Consider the following 18,668-nt stretch of genomic DNA (forward strand, 5'->3'; position numbering starts at 1 on the left):
AGCAATCCCCCCAGAGAATGAGCCCCCACCTGCCTTAAGATGAAGCACCTCCCAGGGAGAAATTACTCCATTTTTGCCTATTTATTCTGATTACAAAGAAAATAACTTAGCCTTGGATATCCTGTGAGTTTGGTGAGATGACTCTTGCTATCACTATCATATGAAACCTGGTGCCTCCTTGGACCCTGTATTGCCACAGCCTAAAGCACTGTTCCTTCAGGAGAAGGAGCATGGTAGGGAGCACAGCAACCGAGCACAGCTGGTGCTGCCAGGCCACACGAACCTCCCAGAGATTCCCATTCCCTCCTGAGAAGCTGCCCAGAACGCTGCTCCCCGTTCCCACGCCTCGGCTGAGCACATCCTCAACACCCTGCTCAGCAGAGCAAAGCCTGGACGTGGTTTTGAAGGCCTTTCCTTGCCAAGAGAGGGATATTTCTGTGACCTTTCTCACCATTTCCTATAGCAATCTCATCTTAATTTAAAATGTCATGCCCTGCGGCTTCTCCATAAAATTTTAAAAACACCCAACACACAAATAAACAAACAGAGCAGATGAGGTTTTTTTCTATAAGCAGCAGAAATAACACAGGGTAGTTTCCTGGGGATTTCTGCATTGTGGTTGGATTCTCTGGTGCACAATAAAGGATGTGCTGTGATTGAAACTCCTTCTGTGGTTGGAGCATTTATAGCATCCCCCTATGTGGATTCTCTGCAGTCTACTAAGGGCTGAGCTTAGATGTCAATCTTCTCACTGTCACTATTAATAGAAGTGCTTTTTATCTTTTGAGCTGCATATTTCACACAATTTTAGAGATTTACAAATGCCAAGAACACTATCAAAATGTCATATTTTTTTTTGCTGAAATTTGGGGCTCAAAAGCAGCATGTAGGACTGGATGTGGATGGATAAACAAACACATGCAAACACACACACACACAGCCCCAAATGAACACACCATCCTTTCCTCCTTAGGAATCCAGGATTTAAATAAAATTACTGTTTAGAATTTGAAAATCTGCCATGACAGTCTACATCCTTTCCTATTTTTAGTTGACTTTTGTTGAGAAACAACTCTTTTGTGATCACACCCTGCAGGCCTCTCAGAAAGGTTTGTGCTCAGCTGGCTGGGAGCAGCAAGACAGGGGTGCAAGTCTTGCAGGCAGAGTGACCACATGGTTTTGGAAAATCTGCACCTGGTTAAAAGAAAGAGCCCTGACAATGCAGGAAAGGCAGAAAAAGCTTTTCTTGCCCAGCCACAACGTAGGTATGTGCTGGCACACAGCTCCACACCAACCTCTACCAAGATTTTTCGAATGGCAAACTCCATAGCTGGAATTTCTGAGTGTAGGACCCACAAGAGGGACAATTTCCAAAGGACAGAGCACCCATATTTATGTTTGGGTCTCTTCTTGCTCATTATAGAAACGTCCAGGGACAGATTTATGCGTGCTCCTCTCTAGAGGTGGTAGACACACAACCCTGAATCCTGTTTTTTGCTGTTCTCTCTACAGCAAAACCAGTTTGTCATCTTGTTTTCCCCACCAAAATGCATTTTGGCAGCCCTTAGGTATCTTTTTCACATTTGTAAAGCAGCCCAGTTTGTTTCATAGATTAGATAATGCATCCACTTGTTTGTCTGATGGTGTGCAGAGAAACAGGGTGTTTTCAAAAAATAGAAACTACTTCTGTAAATCACTCATCATGTCCTTGTCATCAGCCATTTTCCAGAGACATCATCACACCAAACTCCACGTCCATTTCAGGCTTTGAATGATATCACAGTTCCATTTAGCTGGCTGACAAGGATGTAGGGCACAGCACAAAAAAAATCCGAGAGTCTTCCCAAGATTTTTAGGTCAGGCACAGTTTTCAGGAGATATTCCTGCTGTCAGCTTCTGGTGCAACATAAGAAATTGAAGCTTTGAACAACCACCATCTCTTCCTATTGACCCACAGCCCTTCTGAGCCAGGGCAGCAGTGCAGATACCCTCAACAGCATCTCACAGAAAGGACCTGGCAGCCAAACCACAGGCACGGACCAAGGCTGGCCCAAGAACCAGGCTCAGCTATCAAAAAGTGTCTCTGTTATTGTTAAAGCAGTGAAAGAGCACCAAAGGACCAAGAGCCAGCATGAACAGCACCTGCCAGGTGACCTCCCCAGCCTCCCAGCAGGGATCAGCAGTGTGTGTCCAGATCTTCCTTGCTTGGCTGGCACGGCAGGCTGAAGGCAAAACCTCCCTACCCTGCACCATCAAGAGCTGGCATCCCACACACATTGAAAATGTAATTTCAAGAGCCTCCTCTGGTTCCACAGGACAAAATGGAAGTGGCAGGTGCTGAGCTGTTTGCTTTCACTGGCCCTGGAGTGGTCACTGTTTGCATGTTTGAAGTAAGCAGGAGAGTGACATGTGAATCACTGCGCCAAAAAGAAACTCACACTTAGGAGAGCCATAGCAAAAACAATGACAATTTCTCCCTTTCTGAGCTGAGCAGATGTTTAAAACTATGTCAGTGACCTCCAAACCATAAACATTTCTCAGGAACATGTAGATGTGGTTTGCCAAAAAAAAAAAAGAAGTGTCCAATGTAAAGCAGAGGCCTCTGCTAAGCCAGCCCCCTTCCAGCAGTGGGAATGTCAAACATGCTTGACCTCCAAATCAGCAAAAAAGCACATTATAAACAATGTTATTAATGATTATGCTCTCACTACAATGAGGAGTCTCCCTGTTTGTTGAACGAGCAGCAAGCTGGTTAGAGTGTACATAGTTTCATGGCCAAGCCACATTAAAGCAGGATGGGGAATTTGGTCCTGCTGTTCCCAGCTCCACTGCTGGAAGGGGTGGTAGATGGCAGGAGAGGAGAGACACGGCTAATCCCAGCACCATCAGGATCACTGACATCATTTCATGTTTAGATACTGACCCTGTGCCTTGAATCACCAAGTAATCACCACCAACGCTTGGGATGGATGTGAGAGGTCATCACTTCTTTGTGAAAACAGAAAAGTCTCCAATTTCAGCACAAGCAGATGTCCCCCTGTCCATGCAAAGTTCACTGAGGACTCAGCCAGTCCAGAAAAAGGTGCTTTTGCCTTGAGAGGAGGACAAGAAACAAGTGAGGTTTTCCACCAGGACTTGTCTCTGTTCCCCTTGTATCCCTTCATACCTGACATATATTACAGCCAGAGTAACTGTAGCACATTTCCAAAAAAAATCCCTGTGATCCTATAACCTTCCTGCAAACAAAACTGGGCTCAGGCAGCCAGTCTACATCATAAATACATCCCAAAGAGCTTTTGGGCTTGTCCACCACAAAATTAATGTGTAAAAAATTCCCTTTTTACACAACTCTAACCCAACTACCAGGCATGGAAGGAAGGAAAGGAAGCTGGAGGGCACAGCAGCAAATGGGATGGGAAATTTCAGCTCAGGGTTGAGGCAGAAGTGTGCAGAGTGACAGAGGTGAATGTTACATTGAGCTGCTCAGACCATTGGTCTCCAAGATCCCCCTTTGCAAAGTGTCCAAGGGACACGTCTCCTGAGGAGTGGCTCTGGTAACAGCAGGATTGTTGCAGGTCTCACAAGGCCAGAAAGGAAATCCCTAACAAAAATCACATAGGGTTTGGTCATACCTGGCCCAGCCCAGGTGCTGTGCCCATGTATCCACGTGGCTCTGGGGCAAAGAGGGGAGAGCTGATCCACTTCTGCTGTTGCTCCTGAATTTTTCAAATCTGATCCTCAAACTGCTAAACCTTCCCAAGTGACCACACTGCAGCAGTCAAAGGTCTTGATGTAAGGAGTTCAGGCTCACACTGAAAGTGTACCAGATCAAGGGTTAACTCTGAGGGAAAATACAGAATGAAAAGAAAAAAAGAGTTGTCCAACAGCCTTTCAAATGAGTAATGATGTCCCAAGCACAAAGAAAAATAAGTAGGAACCCAAGCAAGGCAACAGGAACAGCAGCAAATGGAAGGAAACAGAAGGAATTTAATATTCCTGCACTGAAAGTCTGCACTTTGAGATGAACTTTCCTGCAGGACCTTGGCAGAGCTGTTGGATCAGGGTGGCCTTGGGAACCTGAGGTGTCCCACAGGGCAGAGAGAGCAATCCCTCCCTGCTCAGCTCCTTCCAGGGCCAAGGACAAGACATTCCTTCCCTGTCTCACTGGCACATTGAAGGAGCACAGCAGCACCAGCGAGGCTCTCGGGGGGACTGTGGTGAGGAGACCACACTGACTGCTCTGACAGCACCGCTCAAGGCCATGAGCATTTTGTTTTAGGCAGCTAACTGATTATTTTTACCACTTAAGGACTCATCCACATCTAATGACATTGCTCCAGGTCGGCCCAATTTTCTCCACTGATAAATCCCCTCCCTCCACCCACAAGACATTAGTTACTGTCTCCCATATTTTATGAGCACAAAAAAAGCCCACAGCAGACTAAACACCTCCCTCATCTTGAAAGACTTTGTGGAGCAGCAATTTGTCATTAAGGACAAAACAAGATGATCCAAGGAAATGAAAAGCAGATGAAGATACTGTCTCTATATGCTCCAGAAAGAGAGGCACAGAAGTGGCAGGGAATTGCACTGTGAAAGAACAGCACCCAGAGGTAAAGGCCACAGTTGTGATTTGTACTGAATGAGTGCTGGGATGAAACTCTGTGTACCCAGCCTTTCCCATTAGAACAGCTCACAGAAAGCTCCTCTGCCTCCAGCTTTGGCCACACGATGGAGGAAGTCACAGGGACTGAGGAATGTGCACCAGGGAGAGCAAATAAACAGAGGTGCGCAAATCTGCTAAAAATAACCCAGGAATTGGGGCTCTTGGAGGGGAACACAGGCACTCAGTTGTTCACCACCACCTACCACAATTGAGGCCTTGTATGAACAGGTGGGTGGCTTTCCTGGCAAATCCTATCTTAAAAAAACCACCACAGAGAAAAATCCCTCCTCAATCATTCCTGCAGCCCCTCTGTTTTCATCTAGATTCTTGCCAGAGGTTGTCAAAACAAGAAAGAAAAAATAAAGCTTCAACATGTTCTTTGCTGTTTTCCCACTGCTTTCCAGGGCATTGATGTGTTGTTCCAGGCAGCCCAGAAGTGAATGCCAGCACGCTGGTGACAAGGGACAGGGCTGGCAGGGGACACAGCAGCCAGCAGTGCCAGGAACAGGCAGCAACCTGTCTGAGACTGCCATACACAGAGCCCCAGAAGGAAAAGGTCCTGAAGAATCCAGTGAGAACTGGAAATGGGATTGAATTATAGATCCCTGTGTTCTTGAGCTCTCAAAATTGAGTAACACAAGCATCAGGCACAGCAGGAGGAGGGGAGCATGTGATGGGAAGCTCAGCAGAGGCACTGGAGAGATTGGGTTGTGTAAGACTGGGACTGCAAACCAAACCCACTGGTAAGAAACCTAAGCACTCAGATATTTTTGTTCTAATTCCCACTTCTAAGTTCAGTGTGGGTAAACCTCCCAAAGTCGGGAGTGTCATCTGTGTGTGTTAAGAAATCGCCTTGCATCAAAATTTCCTGGTGATGTCTTTTATTTCTTTGACTCCTGCCTTAATTTAAATTAAGATAAACCCAGATAACCCCAAGTCTCTCAAAGCAGAACCTCAAAGCAAATATTTATTTCTGTCTTTTTTCTTTTTTTTTTCCGTCCCCTTTTTGGCCAGGCCTCTCAGAAGTCTCCTTTCAACTCACCCAAGTCTGAAATTTGCTGAAAGTGTAAACCCAAGCTTAGACTCAGGTTAGCTGATCTCCACTGGGTGCAGAGGATGGGCATGATGATCACAGACATTATCTTTGCTCTAGCCCTTCACTGGGGATGGAGCCAGGCCCATCTCCTGCACTTCCACACCCTCATTTCTGGAGCAGACACCATGGATGGCAGGAGCCCAGCTCCAACAAGAGCAGTGAAACTCCTTGGAAGGGGTGACACAACCAGACCAGGACATGGGGAATGGCCCAGACCATGGCACCAGAGCTGTTAACCACCAGAAAAACACAGCACCGGTGCTTTCCCCACCTCCCATGGGTGCCAAACCCCTTTCTGGGCAGCATTTAAAGTGTTTTCACTCCTGGTCCACAGGAGTGGTTTCTACAGCTTGTGTTGGCAGCAGAGCCCAGGTAACTCAGCTGGCCTCAGCTCACCTCAATGTGCCTCCCACCAGCACTGGGGACAACACAGCAAGGCTTGGGGTCAGCATCAGGGTCTGGGGTCTCAGGGCTCTGTGCTGTGCCACACACTGCAGCTGGTTTTAAAGTCAGGGGTCACTGCTCTCTATGGCCTGGGACTGGGCCATCCCCTGCTCCAACTCACACCACAGCAACCCCTTTTGCTCCTCAGCTCCCTGTGCTGGGTACTGGGGGGGCTCCAGGAAGCCAAGAGCCAGGTCAGTGGAGCTGAGCAGGCTGGACAAGCATCAGGGTGTTCTGATGCCTGGAGAGGCTCCCTAGAACAGAGGATAGACAGAGTTAAGAGACAAAGGGTAGGTATTTATTAAAGGCCTTCAAAGGGTACACCTTGGGCAGAGTAAGAACCTCACAGAGGCTGCACACAAGATGGATGACAGCCACCAGTTTTTCAGACAGATATAAGCTTGGTCTATTTGCATATCAGAGGTTAATTGTCCAATTACAGCTTCAGGTAATGAAGTCACTCCAAGTTTGTCTCCCCTAATTCACTGTTGTTGACATTTTTCAGGGCCTGAGACAGTAAGGTGTCCTTGAGTTTCAGACCTAAAGAGAAATTGTTTTGTCTGAATAAAATGGGAGAACAGCAGCTGACAGGCTGTGGAGTTTGAGCTATACACTAGAGCAGTACTGATCTGAAAAACATAAAAGCTTAAAATTAAGGCATCACTTCCACTTTGTCCTGAAGACAAAAATCTGCACCTGAGGACACCAAGAGAAAGAGCAGCCTGTGCGTACATGGCATGATTCCCAGGGAGAATGCACCGAGCTGTGGGATACCCCACCCAGCACAAGGCACTGGGGATCCCCTTCCCTGGCAACCTCAGCACAGCTCCCCACATCTTCCCGTCCTTGCCCACTGATGGAGTCAAACACAGCAGGATCAGTTCAGCTGCCTTCTGACTGACTTCATGTGGCCTCAGCTCCAGTGCCTGATAAGATAATCTGCACTCCTGGCTTCCTCTGGGTCACTGGGGATCCTGCAGAGCCCGAGCTGGGCTGCAGATCTGGCTGCTCCTCTGCTGCTTCAGCAGTACCAACAGCAGCACAGCAAGTCTGGCCTGGGCCAGGCTGATATGAACTGTAAAAATAGTTTTCAGACTGCATAGGCATAGGAAAGTCTTTGAAGGGAATAAATAACTAACCTCACTCGCAGAGGCACATATTTGACCATATTACCTCATCTCAGCTGCAAACTGTCCAGCTCACAGCTGGTCCTCCTGATTTCTTCCCCTTGAAAAACTGCACCCAGCTCCCCCCAAAGCTGGATTAACAGCCTCCTTAACTGGTGATGTCCTTGGCCATTTGCTCCCTATTTCAGATGAAGAAAGCAAACTTGAAATTTTTTATGTATCAATTCAACCACTTTATTCCTTGCTCGAGACACCTGGTTATAGCATTGCCATTTCATAACTGCTATAGAGTAGACGCTCTTTATAGCAGTCAGGACAGTATTTTTCTGCTTACTTAGTCTAGTTTTCAGTCTGGTTAAGCTCCAATGACTACAGGAATTACTTTTATTTCCAGTGCTGCATGCAAGTCAGCTTAGAAGCTGGTCTGATACAGTTTCCAGGCACTTGGCCCCCATGTTTCACAAAGTTATGGGCAGGAATGGTATTCCAAGAGAACTTCTGAAGGAAAAAGCAAGAGAGAGGGAATGGAATAAAATATCTTTCAACTCAGCAGTTAATGTCTGGTCTGGGGTTTTCAGTTTTCCACCAGTTCCGGAAATATCAGCAAGGTTGAAGATAACGAGGATACAAGAGCCAGTCTTCCCCATCTTTAGACAGAAGGTGGTTCAAAATTTGCTGCTCTTACACACAGCAAGGAGAAAACCCCTGTCCTGCCCCATGCCCTGCAAGGTGCTGCAGGAATCGACCTCCTGAGGTCATGGTGAGCACTGGTGGGACACAGCCCTGGGGTCAGCATGGATGGATGGAACACAACAACACTCACCAAGAATGGCAAACCTCCAGAACCCTTGGCTTTGAGGAGTTCTGCACAGCTCATCTGCCTGTGAAAACCCCTGAAATCCTTGGCTGTTGGCAGAGGGAAACTGAGGTAGGGTTGCTCTTTGTAAACTGCACCACGAAAAATAGAGACAGCACTAATGTCAGGTTCAAAACCACTGTCAGCTGTGTGGTTAGCACTCTCAGGACTTCTTGCATCCCCCAATAAAACCATTTATGACCTCAAGAATTCCTGTGTCAAAGTAGATAGTCTCCTGCAAAGAGGTAATTCAGCCTTGTGTTGGGTTGGTCACCCCTGTGGTCTCAAATAAGACATTTACAAAAGCCCTCATCTAGCTTAGCTTATAAATGAAGGGTTTTTCATCTTTAGTAACAGAACATAAATTCTATGTATTTGCCTGCTGGTACTTAGTCTGCAAAGTGAAAAAGATGTACATTTTCCAGGTTTTCTCTATGACTCCAAAAGGTAAAGCAATTTCCTCCCTCAGATTCCCCCTGAATCAGAAGGGGGAAGAAGGGTTGTTATGGAAATGTTGAAGTTGCCAGGATTCTGATAAGGACATGGAAGCAGACACAGCCACCCTGGCATCACAGATGACAGAGGCAAAGCAGACTAGTGACTAATACCACATGCAGCAAGCACAGTCCAAAGTAATTCGGGTCAAAAGTGCTGTGTTTTCCTCTTTCATTTATAAAGCAAGACAGGAAATGTATAAAAGCTGACGGGATCATTAGGGATTTTATAAATGCTGCTTCCTGTGGTACAGAAAAAGGAAAGGAGAGAGGCATGGGGCCAAATTATGTGCTGGAGCAGACACACGCGGCTGATGCCGCTCTACAAACTGGTGGACCTGCACCCAGAAGGATAAGGAGATCCAGGATCTGGTCTGCTGTGAAAATCAGGGCAAAAGCTTAAAAAAAAAAGCTTAGAAACTGTCCCAGAGGGCAGGTGGTGAGGTGGTGCTCCCCACGGGAAGGCTCCAGCACCTGCACATTTGATGAGTCAGCAGCCCTGGCCCCAACCTGAAACCCGGGACAGGAGGCCCCAGGATGGGAGGGGGAGTTGGTTTTGTTTTATTTTCTTCAAGGCTTTCTCTATGAAAACATAACCTCCTACCAATATCAGACCGTTTCACCGAGCTGACAAAGTCAAATAATGAATTTTGGCACTTTTCTTTGGTATCTACTACCCCTCTCCGAGTCATGCTCTGGGAATCTGGAGGGAGAAGGGCTAGCAGGGAGGCAGGCTCGTGTTTGTCTTGGAGAGCTGCACACAAACCCAATTTGAATCATCACTCTTCATTCTGCTCTCATCCTTGGCCACAGGCAGGGAGCCCAGGGTGCTGATGGCTGCTCCAAAAGCCTCGTGCCTTTGGTACCCATATTCCAGCATGTTCAGAAAAACAAAGGAGAAGGGAAGTGGTGGCACATGGATTTGTTTAAGAGGGAAGAAAAGAGCAGAGAAACAACGCTCACCACAGGACAGGGTAGCTTTAGTAGCATGCCATGGCTTGGAGGTGTTCCCAGGGGACCCCTGGCCAGCCCCTGCCTCCCAGTCCAGGCAGGATGGGAGCTCCTTATTTACCCAGTCCAGTTCAGCACTGTCCAGAGCAGGAGCCAAAGCTCAGCAGCCAAACCTCAGCTCCAGAGCTGGTTATCAAGTGCCAACACACCAGCAGTGTCTCGGGGGCTTTAGGAGTTCTGGACCAGAGCATCCCAGTCCTACAATCCCTTTGCAGGTGTATGCAAGAGCACTTCCAGCAGAGAGAGCGGGTGAGGGGTGTGTAAGTCAGGCTGAATCGTGGCTGTGGAGCTGCAGGGATGTGCAGCATCCTCGGGGCCCTCTGCACCCACATGGATTCGCCTGCCTGATCCAACAGACGGGGAGGAGACGATGCTGGAGGAGCCACAGGCTCTGCCACAGATAAACCCACTGTGAGCAGCACAGCCGAAGCTCTCCAAGTGTTTGGGTTGTTCAGGAGCCAAAGCAAACACATTTGCTCTGCAGGTTACAGAAGGCTGTTAAACCAGCCGTGCAACCAACTCCTCCAAGCCAAAAATTATCTTCTTCCTCTGCACTGCAGCCTAATTCCTACAGTGACCCTGTTCAATTCTCCTGCTGCTCAAAGATGCACATTATAAATGAAAGGATGAATTTGTCAAACTCCAGATTCATTGTATTTCTTGTTTAATGAGCTTTTTGCTACTTGCAATTGAGCTCAGTCTTGGCCAAAACAGGGAAGAACATCAAGGATTCTCCCTTAAATATTTGAGACTGAAAAGGCAGCTGATATACCCCTACAGCAGAAGACACAAGGGCAGAATTCATGTCTGGGTTTTATGTAGGGTGTTGTCAAGCAGACACCTCCTGCTCACCACTGCATTTGTTCCTGCAAGGAGTTCCTTTGTGACCACGTTCCCTGAAGGCTGGTGAGACTGGGCTGGCACCAGCTCACTCGGAAGGTGGTGACAGGAAATCATATTGGACTTGTGTCAGTAGGAAGGGAGGAGTCCCTGGCTGTCCCTTGCTCCTCTCTTTGCACAAATAGCAGGTCAGACACCAAGGGCCCAATCCTGCCCATGAAGCAGATGCCAGGGATGCTCATCAGAGGTGGCACACAGCAGAACACCCAAGGTGCAAGCTGGCTTGATAACAGGGGACACTTGGAGGAATATTAATCCCGGAGCACCTGTCTTGTGAGGTTTTTCTGATCTCCATTGTACTTTGTCCCTGATGAGTCATGCTTAACTCATAGCACCAACCTCTGCCCCAAATCCATCAGGTTTAAATTGCTGCTTTTCTCGCCCTGAGCCCCAGCCCCAGCCCAGCCCAGCCTGGCCTGGCCTGGATGCTCTGCAAACACATTCAGCCTCCAGGAGGAAGACAGCCCTGCTTCTCTAAAGCCATTTTCACAAGATACCTGCAGTAGCTCTGAAAATGCCCACATCTCTCCAAAACACCCATTGTAGGAGTGTTGTTTGTGTGGACCAGCAGCTCTTATGCCACACGCTGTTGCAATACCTGCCTATCTCATCAGATCTTCTCTTCTGTCAGCAAACAACTCCTAAACACCACTCAGAATCCCCACAGCCCTGCTTGCTGCCACAGCATCTCCTCACACAGCCCTTGCACAACAACCAGACAATCTGGATTACTCACTGGCACAGTTTGCTCAAGTCTCTTCACTTATCAGAAATCAAAGGAGGATTTTTATATTTGTCAAGGAGACAACACCTAACATTACGCCAGGCAGGCTGATGGTTGTCAGGGCTACAAAGCCTGCAACCTTCAAGCCATAAACCAACCTTTTAGGGATTAAATAAAAACTCTCCCCTGAGTACAGGTTAGTTCTCACTTGCTGACAAGGTATTTCTTTCCTTTTCCTCACCAATGTCCAGCCAGTCACTGTAGGAGCAGGATGGCTGTGGGATGTGCACTGCCTTTCTCAGAGGCTTGGGGGAGCCAACCATTTAAATAACAACAAAACAGAAAGGAAAAAAAAAAAAAACCCAGAAAAAAATATCCCACTTTCATTTATTTTCACCTTCACTGACAGCATAAACACACTGCAACTGCTCCACAACAGCACGCTGCACCCAAATTATTTCTGTGGTTGTTTATTTACTGAGATTATAGTCATGCCTCAAGGCCTCATCTTTGTTGTCTGAAACTTTGAGGGCAACATTTTCTGGAGGAACAGAATGATTTCCAGTATTCCCCATCCAGCCCTGTGACTTGGCCAGGGTCACCCAGCTGGGCAGTGGCAGAGCAGGGACAGCACACCTCTGCAAGGGGCAGTCCTGGGGTGACCTGCCAGCACCCCTTTCCTGGTTCCAGTTGCAGAGGCACCAAGGAGCAGGTCATCCTGGTGAAATCAGTGAAATTAGGCAGCTAAACCATGCATGGCATCTTGGCTCAGGTCAATTAAAAAAGAAATAAATTGAAAACAAAGTCAGTTTCACTGTGAGTAAATCATCTGCTGTACACATTTAGCAAAGAGCGTATATAGGAAATAAAAAAATCAAAAAGAAACTCAGCAAGAGAAAAGAGCTCAAGAACATCTGCACAGCAAAGGACAGAACTACCTTCAGTACCTGAACTTGCTTTCAGTCAGGAGGGAGGGGACAAATGACCAGATATAGCAGCCTTAATTTCTTCAGCAGGTACAAAAAGCAAGAAGGAGCAACAGACACCAAAACCACCGATCATTACAGGCTAATGAATCCTCAGCTAAACCAGGCAGCAAGGCTCACATGAGCCCCCAGATCCTGAAACAGGAGAGGCTTTGCCAGCCCGAGGGAGCTCCCAGGGGCTGAACACAGCCCAACCTTCATGGCCTAACCAGGTCCAGCAATTTATAGAAAAACAACTTTGACACAGGCTGCAGGGCAAGGAGGGAGATTTGATACCAATTAGGAAACACTGGAAAAAAGAGCCTAGGCAGAGGGAGTGCAGCTCCCAAAAGCCATGCTTTGCCAAGTCACTGATGGAGTATAATTGGAATATCTCAGACAAGTGAAAGCAGGAATGCTAGCAGGAATTTCTACATGTGTAGTGAGTGGGGAGAATGTCATATATTCCATCTGAAGGGGCAGCAAAGGAAAGATAGCCAAGAGCAGTTTTCCAAATGGAGAGCCAGATAAAATAATATATTAGATCCATTTTTTGGCAGCAGCAGAAGACTTTAAGGGTCTAGATACAGGCACAGGGAATCTTTCACCTTTCCAAAGTCCAATCTCCATTTAATGCTGTCTAAAATGTGGGGATCAATCCCACAGCTGAATCAATCCCCAGTTACAACATGACAACACCACATTTACCATGGACAGACGCCAGCACTGTTGTCAGAAGTCAAAATCAAGGAAGACACGGGCTGTGCTCAGGTTTAGGCTCACAGAATTTCACATTGACATTCTATCAGCTTCTGTTTGTTTGGGTGAGATCAAAAACCAGAAAAGTTTGGTCAACAGCTTACAGTTACCCCTGGTTTCTACTTGAAAGCAAATGGCCTGCACCAAACTGCTTCCAGATTTGCTCTGAGGACTTGCAGCCTTTGAGGCATCAGCCAGGGAACTTGTAGGAAATTCAGATTTGAACCCAAGTATGGCAATGGAATCATGGCTCACAGCTTTCAGCCTTCATCAGCCTTCTTTACCCTCATTCCATTCCCACCCCAGGGCCTTTGCTCCAGGAGGCTCAAATGATAGCACAGACCCACATAATGTGGGGTTCTTCCTGCTGGCTGTGTAGGATCATGAAATGCTTTGGGTTGAAAGGGACCCTAAAGATGATCTTGTTCCACCCCCTGCCATGGCAAGGACACCTTCCACTGTCCCAGGCTGCTCCAAGCCCCATCCAGCCTGACCTTGGACACTTCCAGGGATCCAGGGACAGCCACAGCTGCTCTGGAAACTTGTGCCAGGGCCTCACGACCCCCATAGGGAAGGATTTCCTCCTAACATCTAGGTTAGATCTCTGCTTTTCCATTTAAAATCATTTCCCCATTGTCCTTTGGAGTAAGTATCTCTCCCCCTTTTCATAAGCTCCCTTTAAGAACCTTAGAATTTCTCCTTGGAATGCCTTACATGAAAACAAGTGGAGAAGCAGCTCCAGAACCAGGATGACAGCAGAGGCCAGCTCAATCCCAGCAACTGCTGCAGTGGCTGCTGGGCTCACAAGGCAAATAAATGCCATGGAACATCAGCTCTGCAAACATGCTGTGTCCACAAGACAAAGGATTCAGATGAAGCGAAGAATCTGGAAACAATGAGTGAGCGTTTTTCTGAGACATCTTGGTGATGTACAGAGTGGAATTTAATGCTACTCAAAAGTTCTGCTGAATTTCTCCAAGGGCTGCCCTAGATTCAGCTCACTTTTATGATATATTGCTTTATAGGACTCACAAGTGCCTTCCCAAAATACAACCCCCAGACTCTCTGAAGATCCACCAGCACCGTGACTATTCTAAGATCAAGAGCAAGTTATTAATACCTAGCAGCAGCGTGTGAATTGAAGGGGCAGGATGAGCTGCCCACAAATAAACAAAACTATAATGTTCTATTTTGAGGCACAAGTGTGAGTGGATGAAGTGCTGGAGGGGCCCTGTCAGTGTTTTGGACACAGCTCAGTTCAGTGCCAAAAGTCAGAGCAAAGAGAACTAATAGTTTAAATTTGGGGCACAGAGATGGAAAATTTGCTCTAAAATCCCCCAGAAAATGTCCCCATGAAATTTGAAATCAACCCCTTTGGAAATTTGAAGAACTACAGACTGAGCTGCTGAGATTTCCTACTCACTCCATTGGCACAGGGCTCAGATTTTGGTGAAAGTGCCTTGAAGTGGCACTGAAGCAAACTGCAATTCTGGGGGCAAAGAAAGTCACTGGAATTTGTTGCTCACAGAATTTGTCCCAGTAGGTTAAGATTTTCTCAATATTTTTCTGCCCAGCAGATGAAATAATAATTCTTTTCTCTTGTGCAAAGCCATGAAACAAAGGGTTGCACTCTGATCAAGAAAACACATTAGATACCTGCCCAAACATGAGGCTTAAATAGACATTTTGTGCATCTCTCATTGCATTTGTTCAACCCTTGTACAACTAAAGAGTCCTGAGACTTTATTCTTTTTTTTTTTTTCAGAAAACACTGGGATCTGTGTAAAATGGGTAGTTCCTGAAGATATTCCCTTTGGGTTGTTAAGTTCGTTGTGGGTCTTGGGACCCCATAAAGGGAGAGCAGACTCCCTTCTGCCAGAAAGTTAATAACCAGCACAGAAAGCAGAGCTGCTGCTGACAGACATTGTTTCCATAACCTATAGACAGAGAGGGCAGAGGGGACAGGGGAGATCAATGGGCCTGGAGTGTGTGTGGAAGCCAGCGTGTCTCTGATCAGGTTTCCTCCAGGGGCTCGATCTCTATTTTTTTAACTTAACAGAAAAAATATCTCCCAGCCCTGAAGAGTGAGTTTGGACATAGATCTTCAGCCATAATAGAATTAAAAAAAAAAAAAATAAAGAAAATAAAGAAAAAGAAAGAAAAAGGAAAAAAGAAAAAGCTAAAAGCATATTCTTCTCCAATTACAGTGGTGTGAAACCAAGCAATTGGTTTACAGTGCTGTGACTGGAAGCACAGATTATCTTATCATTTTACATGTTTTCATCCAGATTAATGAAGCTTTCATGCTTAGAGTATATTGGTCAACACTTAGCAGTAACATCCCATGTTTAAGTGTTTGTAAAAGCACTTGTAAAACAATGAGTAGGACTGTTATTTCTACAGCCAGGATTCTGAAGAAAATGAGTCATATCCAGCAGCACTGCCTTTTTCTTTGTCCCTTCCTCTCATTACTCCTAACCTGGAACTCTTGAACTTCTTGGCACTTTTCAGTCACATTTTCATAGGCATCAGGAGGATATTCAGACTCCACCAGCTCTGTAGTTTCCAGACACCCCAAATCCCATTTAAGTCTCCTCAACCCTCCCTGGATCTCAGAGAACTCCCAGCTGCACTGCTCCAGCTCTGAACACATTTCCATACCATGGGTACCAGAGAAATCCCAGAAACCATCAGATCTGCTTTCTGCCATGGTTTGTTCGAGACCTTCTCCTGCCCCTGAGGCAGGTGCACTGACATGTAAGAAATGTGCTTTTCTGGTGTAGCATCTTCAGCTAATTAATAGAAACATAGGTTGGAAAAGACCCTTAAGGCACCACATCCAACCTTAAATCTAAAACAAGATCTGCTCCTTCCATGAATCTGTACAACAAGAACAGACCTGCCATTCCCAGGTAGAAGATGAGCTCTCAACTCATGAGGAACCACATCCAGGGCTGGAAAATGCCCTTACCAGAAGCATGGGTGAAATTACACCAAAACACCACTTTAGCAACCCCTGCTTACCACTTTCATCCTCTCCTCACAGGCAATGTTTTGAAACTCCTTGCTGTGTCTTTTCCTGAATTTTATGGTGAAGTTTGGGCTCCACATCCTTTGCACACCAGTGAGCTGCCCTGGGAGCTGCGTGCCCAGCCACCTCTGCTGGACAGAAACTGTGTGTCAGGTCCTGTGCATTGCAAAGGGCTCTTCCTCCCCCTCAAAACAGGGTCATTCATGCAAGGCTCAAACGCTGGACATACACATGCCAGCCCCTCAGAGCTGACATTCAACATCCCAAAGCCATTTATCACTCAGCATCCTTATCCTGGTTTAAAATCCCCAAGTCACAAGGCAAACAACATTTTTCTGTGCTTTTGTACGTTTCTGACTGCCTTTCTCCTTCCGTCTATTCAGCTGCTTCAATGAGCTCCCCCAGCGATCCCAATCTCGGCCGTTCTCCTCAGTGCCACCATTGTGCACCCACAATACCTTTGGGGCTGCCCCATCCAAGCATGTCCATACCAGTTTCCCCCATCAATTCCCCCACAATTTAGCAGTGCCATCTGATTCACAGCTTTTTTTTTTTTTTATGTTCCCCCGATAGCAGAGACCCCAGCGAGCTGCTCTGGCTGCCTTAGCATTTTAAACAGCTTTACCCTGAACTGGTCAGCTGAAAAGCACTTATTTCTACAGAAAAGGAGATGACATCAGCTGATGTGGGATAACCATGACAACCTCCCCAGACCAGCAGGGCCACATGCTATTTGAATAAGAAAGTTTAACTCCCAACAACTCTCCAGGCAGGACCTCCAGTTTTAATTGGCAGGGTGAGCACACGTCACTTTTTGCACACACGTGTGCTCCCCCCAGCATTTTTATGAACTAAAGACTCCTAAGACATGGAGAAGACAGTGGTAAAAAGGAAATCTTTCCAAAGTGGCATTCTGCATTCCTACCTGCCACAGAGCTGACGTGCAAATAAAGAGGATATTAGCCCCAAAAGCTTTCTTCACTTTGTTTTCTAGCACCAGCATCAAACAATCAACCATTCCTCCTAAGAAATGCACTTTGGGATTTGACACATGACAGGACTCCAGGAGTCAGGCTCCTCATCTTTAATCATCTGCTAGGAAAGCAGAGAACTGTATGCATTTCAAGGCTTGGGTTTGGATCCAAACAAAGCCAAATCCATCTTCTAAATTTCATCTTCCTACAGAAAGGAATCATCCCATGACTGGTGTTTTCTTGCTCAGGTGGGGTGGCTTGGCTTTTAAACAGGCTGGTGTGCAGAAGCTAGAGGCAGTGTGCTGGATCTGGAGAGGTTAACTCTCCTCTGCTGCAGTTTTGAAGCATGGTTGCATTCTGGAAAGCCCCACGCTTACTTTCTACACCATTCCTTTCCAGCATATAAACTCTTTATCAAAATAAATAAGTGTAGGAGGATTAGCCTTCTGGATCCAGAATCTCTTACTCCCCACTTCTTCATAATAGTGTATTTATAAAACACATGTGTCCCATTTTGGGGCAATTTAAAGTTTGTCTAGTACATAAATGCTTCATTGAAACAGCTGCTCACAGTCTGTTAGTATAAATATTTTTCACCACTTTCTGATCATCATGAAGGGAGGCCAAGGCCAGAGCCATGGATGCAAACAGCCCTGCATGTCAGAGGTGTTCAGTATTTACATTCACATAAATACTTCAGGGCTTGAGCCTGCTCCCTTCCAGGCTCTGGGAATTTTGCACCCCTTGGGTCCTCCCTGGTGGAGAAACCTCCAAGAGCTGAGGGCACAGGGAAGCCAGGTGTGTTTGCAGGAGCCCTCTGGAGCATCTCTGTGCAGCAGGACTCGACTGATAGAGTTATGCAGGCATTTCAGCTCTGCATTGACACATCCACCAAAAAGGAGCAGTTCCTGTGTCACCACATGTGTCACCACATGTCCCTGCTCCAGACCTCTCTTCATGCAGCCCTACAGCTCACTGGGTCAGGAAACTGAAAAAGAAGGATGATTAATTAGGCTGGAATAAAAGATTTTCAGCCCTCTTTCTCACCTCTGCCTCACGTGTTTCTTGCAAGTTTGGAAAAAAATGAGCGGAGCGAAAATCGAAAGCCCAACTATGAGAGATGCAGCCTGGATTGTGCAGCCCCAACCCTGATAAACACTCCCAGCCCAACACCAGCAGATTGGACATAACTCACAGACAAAATGAACCTCTCGTCACCTACAACAACATCCTAATTTGAGACCAGCAGGCCCCAAGGGGTCTAGCTGGGAACAGGCAAGTCTCCTCCTCCTAACACGTCCCTGCCAGTGTGGAACAAAGACTTGTTCACTGGCCCAAAAGATCTGTTTGACTTGGAAAAATTAATCATGCCCAGAAAGCCAGTCTCCTTGAGATCAGGAGGCTCAATTCCACATTTCATTAAACCCCTGCCCTTCTGGAATAACTGCAGCCGAGGCAGCAGGGTCACATCTGATTCATACTGTGACTGGGAATGAAACCCGAACCGCGGGCTCAGATCATTAATCCTGTTATCTGCTGCCTCCCTGCATCAATCCAGAGAGGAGGAAGCCTCTTTATCGCAGCTCTATGCCTCATGATGAAATAATTCAACTGGATTAAA

The sequence above is a fragment of the Cyanistes caeruleus genome, chromosome 19 (assembly GCF_971803275.1).
Source record: "Cyanistes caeruleus chromosome 19, bCyaCae1.hap1.1, whole genome shotgun sequence".
Lineage (NCBI taxonomy): Eukaryota > Metazoa > Chordata > Aves > Passeriformes > Paridae > Cyanistes > Cyanistes caeruleus.